Here is an 18676-nt window from a genome sequence, read left to right as displayed (position 1 = left end):
TGGATTTGTGACAGAGCGGGTGTCATGGGCCCCACGGGCCTCACAGATCATTCCTGGAGTGATGATGAAGAAGAAGACAAAGATACAGAGTGGGACTTGGGAGAGGGGCCTAGTAACTTGCAACCAAGAAGTGCTGAGGCAGTAGGCTTCAGTACTTTTGACAGTGACAGCTCCTCCTCCTTAGCTCCAGTTTCAACAGAAGGAATGTCGGCTGATGAGGAGCCTGTCCCTTCTTCTCCCCTCCAGCCCCCTCTCCTCCCAAGGTGCTGCAGCCGTGCACACCTCCTCTACAGGAGGAGGATCTTGATGAAATGCCACTGTCCCCATCACCCAGACGTACAGACAACTGAGATGGAAGGCACAGCTGGCCCCCACTTTCCCACCTCAAAGGAGCACTCCCGTTCATGTGCCCTCCCGTTCTGTGACACCTTTCTCATGCAAGTAGAAAGAGCCCACCCAAAGCTACTTAAGGGTTGTAAGGAGATGTGTCTAACTGCTGAAACAACATCTTAGCTTTGAGTAGTCATGCCTAGTTATGCCATGTAGAGCTGCAGAATCTCGAGTGCCCTGTAAGCTAATCCATGAAGTGCACTAAACTGGAGTTTTTCATACTGGAGAAAGATACACCGGCAGGTCTGTCTGATTCGAATGGGTTGGGCCAGGACAATGAGATAGATTCACTGGGTTTTTTACTAGTCACAATGAAGAGTTTCCAAAATGCTGAGACTGAAAACAACAACATATGGACAAAGCAACTGTACAGTTTTGTTTAATTCCTTTAAGCAAAACCATGTTTCCGTTGCTTCAATTAATTGTGGCCCTTGCATTATTAAGGAAAATCTAATTTGTAAAGAAAATTAAGCAATCACACTAAACAAAGAACAGTTTGCTGTTACACAAATGCAAGATAAATAACTCGGGAAATCCCATTTATATATTAGGACTATACGACTTCCGGGAAGGGTGACTTAGCCTGTGCCTGCTTTTGAGACGGGCTCCTGCCTCAAAAGAAGCTTATTCAGATATATCAGTCAGTTTTTTCTTTTTTTTTTGACTGATTAAACTTCTCCCGGGTAGGGAGAAACGAAGAGATTAACCTCAAAGCCTATTTTTGTTGGGACGACCAGATCTCATTAATTTATGGGACGAGGTCCAGCCGACGAAGGTGGGACGGATTTTCAACAGCAAGCTCTATCTGTTAAAGCGAACGTTCATCTTATCTTCTAAGAGAGAACGCACTAACAGGCAAGCACCCTTCTTTCTATATTTTTCTTTTACTTGACTTAAATTGTTGCTGTTTAAAAGAGATTTGCCAGATTGATCGGTTTTTGACATCTCACTGGGGAGCCGTAACTTCTCTCTGCTACGCACTAATTAATAGCTTATCTCTGTTTTTGTTGCAAAAAGCTGTCCTGGATTTGCATTCTAAAGATACACACAGAAGAGGGATTTCTATTCCAGATTTTTATTTTGAAAAATATTATACTGTTTTGAGACTACTCTCTTTTTGGTCTATTTTATTTTGACGAATCTGTTTCTTGACGATTGCCATTAATTGCTTCAATCCTGGGAACTGCATTTTGTTTACTTAACTATTGGAGAGATAAGGCTGTCTGCTCTGTTTATACTGTGATGTCACCAAGTTTGGAGTATTAACCCAATTGTTGCTGAAATAAGAAGTGGTTTTCCTATATTTTTCTTTTAAAATGGCAATTAAGAAAGTGGCTGAGAATCTGGAAATAACTATGTTTCAGAGAATAATGAATGAGATTGAGATAACGAAAATTGAATTGAGTAAAATGAAGCAGGAGATTAAAGATATAAGGGTCCCTGTGAGAGAGGTGACCCTGGAAGGGGTCCCTGTGAGAGAGGAGACCCCGGAGATTGGAATAGGGGTCCCTGTGAGAGAGGAGACCCTGGAGACTGGAATAGGGGTCCCTGTGAGAGAGGAGATCCCGGAGATTGGAACAAACGTGGAACAGGAACAAGATTTGGAGTCTATGGACTTTAGAAATAAAATCTATTGTTTGGAACTCAATGTTATCTCTGAAGAAATTAATGAAGATTCTAGAGATAAAGTTATCAATGGCATGGATCATCTTCTGGACTGGAATGATGTGATGGAGCCCAATATAGAGAAAATCTATGGAATTAACTGCAGCCATGTGACAATGGAAAAACTTTTAAGAGATGACCCAGTGTATTTTGAAAAAAAGAACAGAGATATGATTTTACAGCAGTATTTCAGCAACTTATTCAGAATGGATGGCAAGAAAATATTTGGGATAGAGGTAATTCCCATCAGACTCTTATTATATGACTATGGCTTTGACAGCAAGATTATTATGGAATACTGATAATGGAAGATTGGATATTGAAATTACTGGACTTAACAAGACTACTGAAGATAGAAGATGGAAAATGGAACTAATAGAGATAATAGAACAATGGCTACTGAAATTACTGAACCTAACAGATTCTGATGTGATGGATTAATTGAAATGTTTATTTTGACTATGGTTATGACAATAAGATTATCATAATTAGTAATGAGATGGATTAATCGATATGCTTATCTGGAAAAAAAAAATTGATAGATATATTTCTTAAAGAATTGAAACCTCTCTTTGACTTTTTGTGGAAAGAATAAAGTAATGTTTATGAGATTTGATGATTAAGTAAGATAACTACTGGAGGAAAGTGATTTTATAATATGACTTAAGAGACAGGATTGCTATATATTATAGACTTATAACTGATTTGATCTTTGACAAATGGGAAGTCAATATTTTACTCTTTATTTTTTTTTTTTTGTTTGTTTTTTTTTTTTTCTTCTTTTCTTTTTTTCTTTTTGTTTAACTATTTTTGATTTTGTTTTTTGTCTTTGAATGTTTTATGATTTTGTCTTGTATGTTTTATGAAAATCTGAATAAAAATTATTGAAAAAAAAAATATATATTAGGACTATACACAGCCACCCCTGCAATCTGCCCCGGAGACCACCTGCTCTACCTTGGATTCGTTCTCAAATTAGTTTGAGGGGTGGCACTACTGTTTAATTAGGGTTTTTTAAAAAAACAATAATAAAGCTAATTAAATGTACAGCTGGGAGGGGGCAGAGCAAGAAGACACAGTATCTCTCTCCCCACAACTAAGAGCCCCAATTCTGTGGGGTGCTCCTTCAGAAGAGGAGTTTCTGCAGTGAAGCCACTTGCAGAGGAGCACACTTGTGCCCTGCAGGAGTGATGTCTCTGCTCAACATCTGTTGCATGGTGGCATCGATCCTGCAGGGTGCTGATGCCCAAGTAGCTTTACTGCAGAGAAGCAACTTGCAAAGCAGCATCTTACAACCCACAGGATTGATGCCTCCACTCAACAGCTGCAGAAACTCATCAGGAGATCCATTCCACATGTTTTTTATTGTTGATGTTTTTGTTGTTTTTGTTAATCCATTTTTGATGTTCCATGGGATAAAATAAACAAAACCTTCCATTCAGCAAGGTGGCTGTTTCCTGAGGCCTCAGACCATACCCTGGATACATATATCAGGTCACATTTTCCTTGATCAAATTGTAGCAACTATCTACAATTTCTAATTTACCATTCTTAGGCAAGGTGATAGAGCGAGTGGTGCCTAAACAACTACAGACGCACTTGGATGAAGCGGATTATTTAGATCCATTCCAATCAGGCTTCAGGACTGGACATGGAACTGAAACAGCCTTGGTCGCCCTGGTAGATGATATGAGGAGGGCATTGGATAGGGGAGAATATACCTTCCTCGTCCTCCTGGATCTCTCAGCGGCTTTTGATACTGTCGACCACGGTATCTTGTTAAACCGCCTAGACGGATTAGGGATGGGGGGCACTGTTTTACAGTGGTTCCATTCCTATCTCTCAGGCAGGTACCAACGGGTAGCATTGGGGGATGAGGTTTCAGACCCTTGGCCTCTCACTTGTGGAGTGCCACAGGGTTCTATCCTCTCCCCCATGCTATTTAACATCTATGTGAAGCTGCTGGGAGCCATCATCAGGAGTTTTGGGCTGCAGTGTCACCAATATGCGGATGACACTCAGCTGTATCTCTCATTTAAGTCCTCACCAGAGTTGGCTGTGGAGACCATGTCCAAGTGCCTGGAGTCCGTTAGTCGATGGATGGGCGAGAACAGGCTGAAGCTAAATCCCAATAAGACCAAGGTGTTACTCGTGGGTGATAAGAGAAGGTTGGGAGACATCGACTTGGTATTTAACAGGGTGAGATTACCCCTGAAGGATCAGGTCCGCGGCCTCAGGGTCATTCTTGACTCCCAGCTGTCCATGGAAGCTCAAGTTTCGGCAGTGAGCCGGGCAGCTTGGTATCAATTACATCTGATACAGAGGCTGCGACCCTACCTTCCTGTACAGCTACTCCCATGAGTGATACATGCCCTGGTCTCCTCTCGCTTAGACTATTGTAATGCGCTCTACGTGGGGTTACCCTTGAAGACGGTCCAGAAACTCCAGCTGGTGCAGAATGCGGCGGCACGCTTGATTACGCATAGCTGTCGCCGGGAACATATCACCCCGGTGTTGATAGATCTTCACTGGCTACTAGTGGTTTACCGTGCCCAATTCAAGGTGTTGGTATTGACATTTAAAACCCTATACAGTTTCGGCCCGATTTATCTAAAGGACCGCCTTCAGTATCACCAATTAAGCCGCCTCACAAGATCAGCCACGCAGGATCTCCTCTCGGTCCCACCGGCCAAAACAGCTCAGCTGGTGTCGACCAGAGAGAGGGCGTTCTCGGTAGTGGCTCCCACCCTCTGGAATTCTCTCCCCTACGATCTTCGACATGCCTCCTCCCTGATGAGTTTTCGCTGAGCTTTAAAGACCTGGCTATTCAGGCAGGCCTACAGGAACTTCGAGCTAGATTAGTTTGTAATATATTAACTGATGTTTTTGATGTTAGTTTTAATTGATGAATGTGGTTGTATTTTATTGTGTATTGTATTTTATTGTATTGTGTATTGTATTTTGTTGCTGCTGTAAGTCACCTAGAGTGTCCGTTAATTCGGACAGATAGGCGACTAACAAATAAAATTTTGTTATTATTATTATTATTATTATTATTATTATTATTATTATTATTATTATTATTATTATTATTATTATTATTATCTTATTCCTCCTCCTTTATATCCTGTAAAGCATTTAACGCAGACGGAACTATCTCAATATTAGAGAAGAATTGCAAAATGTTTTATTAATGTGTGCTATACTTTTAAAACACTGTTAGTCAAGCATGGACTATACACGAACTCAGATTGAGACTCTTGGTATAGGACTGAGTGATGTTCTTGAGATCTTCAAGTTTGGACAGCAATCCTTCCTTCAGAAAACACTAAAATAAATAGGAACAGATGGGCACCATGTGTGATGTGAGTTCTGTATCAAAAAATTACCATTCTGGATGCACTTTTGCAAATAACCCTTAAGACAAAGTTCTCTTGGTCCAACATACTGATTTTTTTCCCTTTTCCACACACTCTCATTATGATTAATAGACTTCAATGTTTCACCCACGATTTTATTTTACTGAGTGCCAATAACATTTTTCTTTTAAAAATTATGAGAGTTTTTGAGAGCTAACAGAATTGGCAGTTACCTTTCACATCACTCTTGGACTATGTAAATCCCTTGCCTTCATCCAAATATGTGAGTTTTTCCATTCTCTCCCCCCCCATTGATGTCAAAATGATGTTAAAGTCTATTAATATTGACATGGGCTATGAAATTGATAGATGAGACACCAAGTTGTTAAAGATTCATCATTGTTTCTAACTGATTCCCTCCTAACACTTAAAAAAGAAATTGTATGATGTTGGCAACTTCCTCATCTTGTTAAAAAAAAAAGCTATATTTTGCTTTGCAAGTAACCTTGCTTTGCCAAGGAAAATTGCAGCAAGTCCCTGGTTTATTGTTACATCTATTTCTGGGAATGAGCTAATGGCAAGCCCATTGTTCACTAGAAATGGCATCTGCAAAGACTATGCTTATTAAGGCACTAGGATCTGATGCACATGCATATTCATGATAATCCACATATCCTTGTGAGCTGAGCACTTACTACTGTATAGCAACTGCCAGCCTCAACCCAGAATTTTGTGTAGTTTTATCTTAACTCTTTTAGGAAACATAGGAAACTGCCTTATACCAAGACTATTGGTCCATCTAGCTCAGTATCAACCCCACTCTGACTGGCAGCAACTCTGTAGGGTTTCAGGCAGGGATTTTGTCTTTAAGATTCCCTAAAAATAACCTTTGAGAACCATATATGCCACCTTATAAGCTCCTTGGAGGAAAGGTGAGATATAAATGTAATAATAATAATAAAAAGGGGGAAATTACCATTTAAAACAGTTTTCCCTAACCTTGGCTCCCTATACGTTGTTAGACTACAAACCCCATCATCTCTGACCATTAGTCATGCTGGATGGGGGTCATAGTCCAACAACATCTGGGCACCAAACATGAGAGAAAGCTGTTTTAGAGGGTGGATTGGGTGTATCAACATGGTCTGCAGCCTGAATCATGAGAAGGAAGGTTGAGTAGCAAGCCAGATAAAGTAAGCAGCAATCCTAAACCCTCTTTACAGGGTGTAGGGATGGGAGGGGATTCAAGGTAGCTTGCAATTAAAGGCAAACTGACCAATTTCACACTTTCTGAAGCAAGATGTAAACCAAAACACAGCCACCCTTCAAAAATCACACTTCTCTGAATTTTGCAATGCAGTTCTCCAGTCAAGAAATGTGTACAAAAATGTATGTCATAGGAGAAAGCGTGCGTAAATTGCATATATTCATGAAAATAACATATAAAACACATATTAGGAAAAATGCTCGCAGAAATGTGTGTATCAGTCAAAACAACCTACAAGAATATTGTTATGGGTCTGGGGTTGAGATGGATGATTTCTATGAGTCACTTCCCAGCCTCTGATTTGGAGCCCTGCACCTGTGGGTGAGAAACCCTCTCTGCTGGTCAGATGAGTTCCCTTTGTTAGTCTAATAGAGTGGCCTATCAAGTGCCCATTAACTGGGCCAGGGAGATCCTATTGTTATTGAAACTCTTCAGGAGAGCCCCCTCCCCTTCCTGTGGCCAAGGAGAGGCTTGCGTTTTTAGTTGAGTCTGCAGAAAGGCTGGGAACTGGAGGCAGGCAGAGAGACTGGCTCCCTGCACAATGGCTTTAGGGTACCTCCTGTAAGCCTGATGAATAAGCAAGATATACTGGACTGCTGAGGCTTTGAACCCCTCCATCTTAAGCTCAGGTTGGAATGTGTGTAAATAAATAAACCAAATTTCATAAAGACACCACCATCTCTGCTGACCTTCTTTCCAAGGAAACCAAACCCTGTATAAGTGCAGGGATACCCGGAGATCTCCCACCACTCAGAGATTGGGGTGGCAGGCAACAATATGTTTATTAGGAGAATTAGGATTAATATTCCTAAGGATTTTTTTTTAAAAAAAATGAAACTTGTTGCAGAAATGTGGAGAACTGAATTTAAGACTGGTAAAATGAGAAACTTGGAGAACCAAAACTGACTTATCCGTCCATCCCTGTCTGGGAGTAAGCCCACTGAATTCAATGGGATATACCACTAGGTAGACTTGGTTAAGACTCCACTGTTAAGTCCTCCCTGGCTAAGGAAGTGGGAAAGGAGGAGGAGGAGGACTCATGATAAAAAGTACCTTCTAGCAGTTGGAGAAGAAGAAAAAGAAGGATTTAGGATAAGTGGAACAAACTGGTAAAATATCACCAATATCATTCTAGCCCCAGTATTCATCTTACAACAGAAACATTCTTTATTCATGAAGGGAGGGAGGTGTAACCATTGGTGCTGGGAGACTACTGCTTGACCCCCTGACTGTTGGCCTACGGGGTGCCGCAGGGTTCCATTCTGTCTCCCATGCTCTTCTATATGAAACCGCTGGGAGAGGTCATCTGGAGATTTGGAGCACAATGTCATCAATATGCTGATGACACTCAACTCTATCTCTCCCTACCACCTGAACGCAGGAGGGAGTGCTCATCCTAAACTGGTGCCTGGAGGCTGTGAGGGCTGGATGTGGGCTAACACATTGCAACTTAATCCAGACAAGGCAGAAGTGTTGCTGGTCAAAGGGAAAACTGTGCCAGGGATAGGGTTGCAACCTATTCTGGATGGGGTTGCATTCCCCTTGAAGGAGTAGGTCTGCACTTTGGGAGTCCTCCTGGATCCTGCCCTGCTGCTTGAATATCAGGTGGCTGTGGTACCCAGAAGTGCTTTTGGCCAGCTCAAACTGGTCTACCAGCTGTGTTTCTTTTGAATGAGCTTTCATTGATAAAACCATTTTGCTTGTTTTCATGCACAGAAGAGCAGCCCTGTGGCCATGCGGCTGCTATTGAAGACAATTTGCAGTTAAAATATTATGCTCCTGTAAATTGTGATTCTCACTCTGATACACAGAGGTGACCCTCTGCAGGACAACTGAACCCTTTTCGATATGAACAACCATGGTATCCTTCTGGGCCATCTAGCTGGGATAGGCTTGGGAGGTACTGTTTTCCAGTGGCTCCGGTCCTACCTGATGGTCAGGACCCAAAAAGTGGTGGTGGGAGACTACTGCTAAACCCCCTGGCCGTTGGCCTACAGGATACCACAGGGTTACATTCTGTCTCCCATGCTCTTTAACATTTATATGAAATCGCTGGAAGGTCATCTAGAGATTTGGAGTACAATGTCATCAATATGCTGATGACACTCAACTCTATCTCTCCCTACCACCTGAACGCAGGGAGAGAGTACTCATCCTAAACTGGTGCCTGGAGGCTATGAGGGCTGGATGTGGGCTAACACACTGAAACTTAATCCAGACAATAGGGAAGTGTTTGCTGGTCAAGGGGAAAACTGTGCCAGGGATAGGGTTGCAACCTATTCTGGATGGGGTTGCACTCCCTTTGAAGAAGTTTGGAAGTCCTCCTGGATCCTGCCCTGAATATCAGGTGGCTGCGATAGCCAGAAGTGCTTTTGGCCAACTCAAACTAGTCTACCAGCTGCGTCCATTTCAGGAAGCTGTTGAGTTGGCCATAGTGACACATGCATTGGTGACATTGAGGCTTGATTACTGTAACACACTCTATGTGGGGCTGCCCTTGAAAATGGTTCAGAAATTACAATTGGTTCAAAATGCAGCAGCCAGAATGTTATCTGGAGCAGAGCGCAGGGAGCATATCACCCCTGTGCTTTATCAACTCCAATGGCTCCCAATTTGTTTCTGGGCCCAATTCAAAATGCTGGTTCTGATCTTTAAAGCCCTAAACAGCCTTGGACCAATGCACCTGAGGGACCACTTATGGCCATATGTACCTGCCCAGGAGTTAAGATCATCTGTCTCTAGTCTCCTCTGAGTGCCTGGAATGAAAGATGTCAGACTGACAGGCAAGTGGGAAAGCGCCTTTTCATCTGAGGCCCCCAAGCTTTGGAATACCCTACCCCAAGAAGCCCACTCTGCTCCCTCCCTGATGGCTTTCCAGAGACTTCTGAAAATGATCTTGTTCCAGAGAGCCTTTGGGAGGGACTGAGGGTGAGCCTGACACCGACCTTATACCTTCTATGTTAATTTTTACCTCTGTAGTCCCTTCAGTACCATATATATGTTTGTATGTTTGTGTGTATAGTATTTTATGTATTTTTATTTCTTTTAAGGTTTTTGTGATCTTTAGTGCGTACAATTTTTGCCGCCCTGAGTGCCCTATTATAGGGTAGAAGGGTGGGATAGAAATATTTTAAATAAATAAATAACCATGGAGTTTGCTTCAAACAGACATTTTTTAAAAGTCTTGTTTCAAAAGCAGTCTGTGTCTAGAAGGAGAATGGCCCCAGCCTTCTTTGAATGAGACAGAATAATGGCCAGGTGTTATGAAATGCTCTCTCTGTGACTTTGGGAGCTCCCTTTTTCCTCCCCCTTCTCTCCCTTCAACTCCATTTTCTGCATTCTTTTCAACTCACTGCTGGTCTTGCCTCTGAGATAGCAAAGCATTTCATGCCAGAGCAGAACAGGAGTGGCAGGAGGGACAGTTAAAAGTCAAAACTAGCTAAATTCATCTAGCTAAATCAGTGTCAGTCTCAATACATGTATGATTAGGAGGACCGTCTTGCACAGTGGAGTGGCATTCAAAGATGTTTGTTGCTTGCAATTCTCTTTATTGTCAGGAGTGGATGCGTATGCCTCCCATTTTGCACCTGTCATGCTTGTTATATTATAAACCTTTTATTATCCCGAGAAGGGAGCTGGGGAATGACTAAGGTAGGTTTGGCTTTCTGTTTCAAAACTCTACTTCTCTTCTAAACCATCTGTTAGTTTAATTTCCACAATTGCAATGTTGCAATAAGAGTACTGGCAAAATGTAGCATTTCTGACCAGTGCACACACTTTGATGAGTTTCTTTGAACTTATTGAATGCAGGTGGCACAATAAGCCCAAGTGGCATGTGTTTCCTCTCCTCAATGCTTCTTTGCAACGTATGATGTGAGCCATCTCACTGCTGCTCTCATGCCAGCTTGGAGCATCCACATATTACCTCATGATGATGGCTTGTGTGTGGGACGCATGAGCTCAACATTAAAAAGAATGATGTAGAAAATTACAGCACAAACCATTTGTGCTTCCTTTTCTCTCTGCAGGGGAAAGGTTATAGCTCACTAGGGGAACATGTGGTTTGCATGCAAAAGGTCCCAGGTTCAATCCCTGGTGTTTCCAGGTTGGGATGGGGAAGAAATTTGATTCAGTTTCCATTTAAAAGTGAATTTGTACTTCCTGAAACAGTATGGAAACAAACACAGCTATCCTTGACAATTTGCACTTCTGCAAATTATGCAATGTAGTTCTGCCGCCAAGTAACGTGTACAAAAATGGATATATTGGGGTAAAATGTGCATACAAATTCATACATTAGGGAAAATAGCATAAATGCATTAAATTTGGGGACATTGCTTTGGAGAAATGAATATATTAGGCATAAGTGCAAAGAAAAATGTGCATATTCGGAGACATTTGCATGAAAACGCTGATGAATTTTCAGGAGGCCTTTATTTATTTATTTTAAAAAAAGGAAAATGATGTGGAAATGTGGAGAACTGAACAGATGGTTGGAAAAATGAGAAACTGAAATGGATAAATTCACCATCCCTGTCTCCAGGTAGAGCTGGAGAAAGACCTGCCAGTCATTGCCAACAAACCTTGGAAGAAGACTAGTGAGACAGAGTAATGGCGGATAAGTCATAATTATTCAAATGTAACAATAGAAGATCTGCCAAACCATAACTAAATTATGTAAGTACAGGGAGGGAGGTTTGAATTAACCTATGTGAGGGAAGTGTCCCTCCACTCCCTTACAGATGTAAATATTTTATAGCTCCCCAGCCAAGGATTGGGAGAATCTCTCTCCATGCTAAGTGAGCCTTGGGTATATGAATCCCATGTGCAGAGCCGGGCTTTGCTGTCCAGCATTCATGAAGTTGTGCACACCAGGCCTAAAGGGCAGCCCCAAGGAAACCCACGCTGGAGGTTGTAGAAGTGACTCAAGAGTCCCCTGAACCCAATGATGCTTCAGGGTGCCTGCCAGTTAAGTTCATAAACTCTTTACCTGCCCGCACTGAATGCCAAACAGACCAAATAAGTGCATACATCAAGGGTAAATCAAAGAACCCTTCAGGGTGGAGCAGGCAAAAAAGAGGAGCCCCAAGGACCAATCAGGGGCTCCCCCCCAAAAGAATTCCTACTCAGCTCCTGGAAAGAGCAGCTGGTAAAAACCCACACTGTAGAGGGAGGGAGGCAGGGAGGATGCTGAAAAAGAGAAGGAAGTGGAGGGGCAGAACAGGCTGAAATAGCGGACTGATTGCCACACCTCCCTAATAGGCACTCAGCCCATTAGATCCCAAAGGCCCTCCCCCACAGGAAAGATGACCTCAAGTGTTCTCCCAAAACGGGTTTATGGGTGGCAAATTTGCCCCACTAAAGAGTGGGAGTGGCAATGCCAACAACACTGAACTAGATGTACCAATGATCGTAAGGCAGCTTCCGACATGCATTTGCTAATGTATGAAGTCACTCTTTCTTCCTGGCGCGACTTGTCAGGCAGTCAGTTGAGCCTTGGAGTTGTAAACAGAAACATTTCCATGTTTCTTTGGCCCTTCTGTCTTTAGCTTTTCTCATCATTCTCTTTGACATTATCAACTTTCTGAAGCTTTGCTCCGAGCGGATGGAGAAACGCCGAGTGATCCCAAGCCTACATCAAAGACCTCCCACCTTCTCTTTAATGCACAGATTCCCCTAGGGACTCTGTGAAATCTCTCAAGCTTTGAGGAAAATGAAGGAATGTTATAGAATTGGCATGATGACAGAAAACCAAGCGCATGAAGAAAACCTCACTGTACATGCTGTTTAAACGTTTTAGAGAAAGGGAAGGATCATGCAATAGAGCCCGGCATTTCCCTTTCATTTTATTCACTGGTGGTTTGCATAGAAAGAGCAAATTCTTTAGCACAATCCTGCAGGAGGTGGGAAAATAGATCTGTTTCCATCCGAGTTGCACAAAAGAGAATTAGGAGGACCTACTGGGGTTTGAGATAATATGTTATAGAAAACATGCAGTTATTTCACTGCTATGCAGAGACACAGAAGTACAAGAAAAATGCTACTGATGGGCAAATACTACTTAGGGAAGGTTGGTGGATCGATAGTAGAGCATCTGCTTTGCATGCAGAAGATCCCAAGTTCAATCCCCAGCATCTCCAGGTAGGGCTGGGAAAGACCTTGGCCTGAAACCCTGGAGAGCCACTGCCAGTCAGTGTAGACAGTGCTGAGCTAGATGAACTGGTGGTTTGACTCAGCAGAGGGTATCTTCCTATATCTCTATTTCTGTCACTGCAGCAAATGAGAGGTAGCAATGCATGAAGAACTTGGTTTTCCATTATGAGCTGGAGGAGAACTCTCAAGGTTGTTAAGCTCTCCTTGTATTTGAGGCAAGCGTAACAAGCTGGGGCAGTGGTGCTTACTGTTTACTTGACCTCCCAACTGATGGGTTGCTGTGGCTTAGCAGGAGGGAGAGTGGGAGGAGCAACACTGAGTTCTAGAGTTAGGGGTGAGCAATGAGGTGGCCAAACCTACTGATACTAAATTATTCAGGGTCATTAAAACAAAAAGGAATTGTGAAGAGTTCCAACAGGACCTCTCCAGACTAATTGAATGGGCAGCACAATGCAAATGCAATTTAATGTGAGCAAGTTTAAAGTGATGTCAGAGCAAAAAACCTTCATTTCACATATACGCTCATGGGGCCTGAACTAGCAGTGGCTGACCTAGAATGAGACCTTGGGGTCATGGTGCATATCTCAATGAAGATGTTGACCCAGTATGTGGCAGCTGTGAAAAAGGCAAATACCTTGCTAGGGATCATTAGGAAAATATTGAAAATAAAATCGCCAATATCATAATGGAATGGCATCTGGAATACTGGGTACAGTTCTGGTTGCCTCACCTCAAAAAGGATATTGTAGAGTTGGAAAAGATTTTTTAAAAAGGGCAACCAAGATGATCAAGGGGATGGAGCGACTCTTCTATGAGGAAAAGTTGCAACATTTGGGTTTTTTTAATGTAGAAAAAAGGGAAGGAAGAGATTATATGATAGAAGTTTATAAAATCACACACGGCATGGAGAGAGTGGATAGACAGAAGTTTTTCTCCTTCTCTTATAACACTGGATGTCCAATGAAGGTGAATGCTGGAAGATTTAGACAAAAGAAAGTACTTCTTCACACAGCTCATAGGTATACTATGGAATTCATTCCCACAAGAGACAGTGATGGTTAGCAATTTAAAAGAGGGCTTTAAAAGAGAATTCAACAGATTCATGTATGATAAGGGTATCAAAGGCTACTAGCTATGATGGCTATGTTCTGCCTCCACAGTCATATGTATCCCAGTTGCTGGAAACTGCAGGAGGGGAGAGTGCTCTTGCGCCCAGGTCCTGCTTGTGGGATTCCCATATGCACCTGGTTGGCCACTTGGAGAACAGGATGCTGGGCTAGATGGGCCACTGGACTGATTCAGCAGGCCCTTCTTATGTTCTCAGGTTCTTCTTGTGGTCCTTCTGTGAGGAGTGCTGTATTGGCAGCAGCAAACCATCTGTCGGGAGGTCAGGTAAGCACCAATGCCCCAAAACACCATCCTACTTTGTTGTTGTTGTTATGTGCCTTCAAGTCGATTACGACTTATGGCGACCCGATGAATCAGCGACCTCCAAGAGCATCTGTCATAAACCACCCTGTTCAGATCTTGTAAGTTCAGGTCTGTGGCTTCCTTCATGGAATCAATCCATCTCTTGCTTGGCCTTCCTCTTTTTCTACTCCCTGCTGTTTTTTCCCAGCATTATGGTCTTTTCTAGTGAATCATGTCTTCTCATCATGTGTCCAAAGTATGATAACCTCAGTTTCATCATTTTAGCTTCTAGTGACTGTTCTGGTTTAATTTGTTCTAACACCCAATTATTTGTCTTTTTCCCAGTCCGTGGTATACGCAAACCTCTCCTCCAGCACCACATTTCAAATGAGTTGATTTTTCTCTTATCCGCTTTTTTCACTGTCCAACTTTCACATCCATACATAGAGATTGGAAATACCATGGTCTGAATGATCCTGACTTTGGTGTTCAGTGATACATCTTTGTATTTGAGGACCTTTTCTAGTTCTCTTATAGCTGCCCTACCCAGTCCTAGCCTTCTTCTGATTTCTTGACTATTGTCACCATTTTGGTTAATGACTGTGCCGAGGTATTGATAATCCTTGACAAGTTCAATGTCCTCGCTGTCAACTTTAAAGTTACATAAATCTTCTGTTGTCATTACTTTAGCCTTTTTGACATTCAGCTGTAGTCCTGCTTTTGTGCTTTCCTCTTTAACTTTCATCCACTACTACTGATGTCCAATGTAAAACTCTGCAACATCATCATGTCCACTAATGCAAACTCTCCATCATTACAGGTGTCCGCATTATTCATACTTAGGCTAAGAGTGGGTTACTCAGGTCATCCCCACTTCCTGCTCCCATGTCGAATTATACAGGTGTCCTAATGTCTGAAGAGGACTATGGTGTGTATAAAAAGAAGCTTTAAAGAAAATGAAATCTGGTCCTTTCGTGTTGCAAGAAAACAGTTACTTATGAGACGCAGTTGCACAAATGCTGTTGGTGCCAACAACACAGGGACAGGGGGAAACCTTCTGTTACATAAAAGGAGAGGGGGACTCTATACTAGACTATAAATATTTTATATTAGGAGGTACAGCTTTGAATGCCTGATTATACTGCTGTTCACAAAGATCATCCCTCTTACAATGAGGGGGGGGATAACATAGTTCCTGGAACCTTTGTTGGAAGACTTCAGCTGGTAACATTGAGTTACAGAGATGAGTTGAATCTGTAATATATATTCAGAGACAGATCTGTGATTGAAAATTCATATTTTTTTGATGCTTTAATACCAGCCAAGGCCAACAACAACAACAAAAAAGGATTGGGACAGAAAATAGAGGGGGCAAATGGTAAATAGTAGGCCTTTGAAGGTTAAGTCCTGTGAGTAGTGGGGATTTTGTTTATATTCTATAATGAGTCACCTTCAGGAAGCAGAAATGTAAATCAGCATTTTTTTTTAAAAAAAAAGTTAGTTCAACCTTTGGAGGAGAAAGCAAGGAGGGAAATCACTATGTGTTTGTCTGTGGATATTAACATCTGCTCAGGCAAAGTATGAGGTTTGTATCTGGCATTTAGTTACCTTTGAATTCTGCAGGTGCAAAAGGCCTCATTGGAATGCAAATACAAAAAAAAAATGTTTCCTATAAGCCTGGTTGCATGACCCTGAAAGGAAGGAAAAGGGAGATTTCCAACATTATTGTTGGCTCACTCTCTGATTGTTGCAGTTGTATGTATTATATTTAAGTCCAGCTAGTGTGGTGTAGTGGTTAAGGTGCTGGACTATGACCTGGGAGACCAGAGTTTGAATCCCATGAAGCTCTCTGGGTGACCTTGGGCCAGTCACTGCCTCTCAGCCTCAGAGGAAAGCAATGGTAAACCCCTCTGAATACCGCTTACCATGAAAACCTTATTCATAGGGTCCCCATAAGTCAGGATCGACTTGAAGGCAGTCCATTTCCATTTCAGGGATACAGCTAGGGATGGGTGAATCTATCAATTTCAATTTCTGTAGGTTTCTCATTTTCCCAGTCTTAAGTTCAGTCCTCCATATCTGCCGCCCTAGGCTCCTACTGGGAGGAAGGGCAGGATGTAAATAAATAAATAAATATTTCTACATCTGTTTGCATTTATAAATACAACAGCAACAGTAGCAGTTTAGTGCAGTTTTCTCCTAACCTACACATTTGTCTATGAAATTTTGCCTCTACTCTCTAGTTGAAATCCCTCACAGCAGTGGTGGCTGGTGCCCATTGGAATGGGTGAGGCAGAAGGAAGCAAAGTAGGTGGAGCCAGAGTCAATGATGAGCAGAGCCACCTCATTCTAGTTTTGTTCTCATCTCCCTCCCTGCTGAGTTCTGAACAGGGCAATGCTGAGACAAAGGAGGAGGCAGGCTGACAGCCAGGACTACCCCATAGACCTGTTGTAAGTAGGCAGGCAGATGGCGTCTGGCTGAGGTTGGTGGGGCAGTGTCCCATTTGCCCCAATGGACCAGCCTTTACTGCCTCACAGGAAGATCACATGCTCCCATGTGTCCTCATTCCAATCCTCAATGGGTAGATGCCAATCTGCCCCAGCATAGGTAGAGAGCCAGTGTGCTGTAGTGGTTAAGGTGTTGGACTATGACCTGGGAGACCAGGGTTCGAGTCCCCACACAGCCATGAAGCTCACTGGGTGATCTTGGACCAGTCACTGCCTCTCAGTCTCAGAGGAAGGCAATGGTAAACCCCCTCTGAATACTGCTTACCATGAAAACCCTATTCATAGGGTCACCATAAGTCGGGATCGACTTGAAGGCAGCCCAATTCCATTCAGCACTTGTAGGAACTGCCCTTGTAGGGTACTGTAATGCTTATGACATGGGGTGAGGCTCTGCTGGTGCACCTGCACCATCCTGACCTTGCCACTGCCCTGTCCCATCCCAGTAAGCAGCTGCAATATTGCTGTCATCCTCTTTTTGAAAGGATGTCCAGTCCAAGTCCAGTTTAAAGGTAATGAACCAGAGGAAGGGAGAGTAAAGGGCCTTGAAGCTGCCCATCAATAGTTAGCACCTAGGGAGCAGACTGAAAAGAAAGTACACTGGTCACAGCCCACCGCACAATGGTGAGACACATTGTATTCCTATTTATTTAATTTACAGTTATTAGTTCTACATTTGCATCTATTTGCATCTATTTGTATAGATTTGTATAGATGCATACATTAGGGATAAATCAGCATATGCACATTTTATGTAGCTCTGTGTCCCCTTTTGTCTTCCCTCTTTTTTAAAACTGATGCATTTTCTCTCTCTCTCTTGGCAAATGTAGGCAGCCACAACAGTGCTTGGACAGGCTGATACTGCAGTCTAGATGGCACCCTTAAAGTCTGTTGGGTTGCAATGGAAACAGAGCATCAGGGTTCCAGAATCTGAGTTTCAGAGCTCTGGTTAAAGGAGCCATCAGGGCTAGAAGCAGGAATCTCAGCTCTCTTTTTTTGTGACTGTCCCACGTGGTGAGCCACTAGAGTTGCAATTTCCAGCATATTCCAAAGCAGGACTGGGGGATTATATGAACTTCCAGAGGTTGCTGTACTACATCTCTCACCATCCCTGACCATTGACCATGCTGTCTGTTGCTGGTAACAGTTACCAGCTGGAATCAGACAAGTGCCTAATGGCATGTTTAGATGCCTATTGAAGACTCTCTTTTTTAATTAAAGAAGGTTTTCTGTGATGGATGACCTGGTTGCATATGGAATATTGATTGTATATCTGCAGATATGGTTGCAACAGTTCTCCAGGGGTTCAGGCAGACATCCTCCTTAGAGATGCCAGGGATTGAATCTGGAAACTTCTACATGAGAAGTGTGTGCTCTACCAGTGAGGAACAGCCCTTCTGCCACTGAGCTACACACCCCTGACACCCTTCATACAGACCGTCCATGGTCTCACACAGAGGTATTCAACAGCCATAAAAGCTAAGATTAATACAAAACAAACTGGGGATGCCAGGACTGAACCCAGGGCCATGGGCATGCAAAATACAAACTCTGGTACTGACCTAGGTTAGGTATTCTAGGCCTAACAACCAGAGCTTGGAAGATTACTTTTAAAAAGTAATAAATTACAGTTACAGTTACATGGCCCAAAAAAGTAGTAATTACCATTATAATTACAATTGCTCTGAAAGTAACTGATTACTTTACTTTTCCTCGAAAGTAATCACTACAATTACATTCCAGTTACTTTTAAAAAACCGCCTACAGGCTGCTGGCCTTGGCTGCTGCACATCTAAGTAGCCTAAAACAACATTAAAAATAAACACATACAGAGGTAGTAGAATAATTATTTGTATTCATAAGATAGCAATGGTGGTCTCTCCACTGGTAAGGGTGGTGGGGAGGGAGGCTGAGGCTAGTACTCAGA

Source organism: Rhineura floridana, chromosome 12 (assembly GCF_030035675.1).
Source record: "Rhineura floridana isolate rRhiFlo1 chromosome 12, rRhiFlo1.hap2, whole genome shotgun sequence".
NCBI classification, from domain to species: domain Eukaryota; kingdom Metazoa; phylum Chordata; class Lepidosauria; order Squamata; family Rhineuridae; genus Rhineura; species Rhineura floridana.
This window is presented reverse-complemented; position numbering follows the sequence as displayed.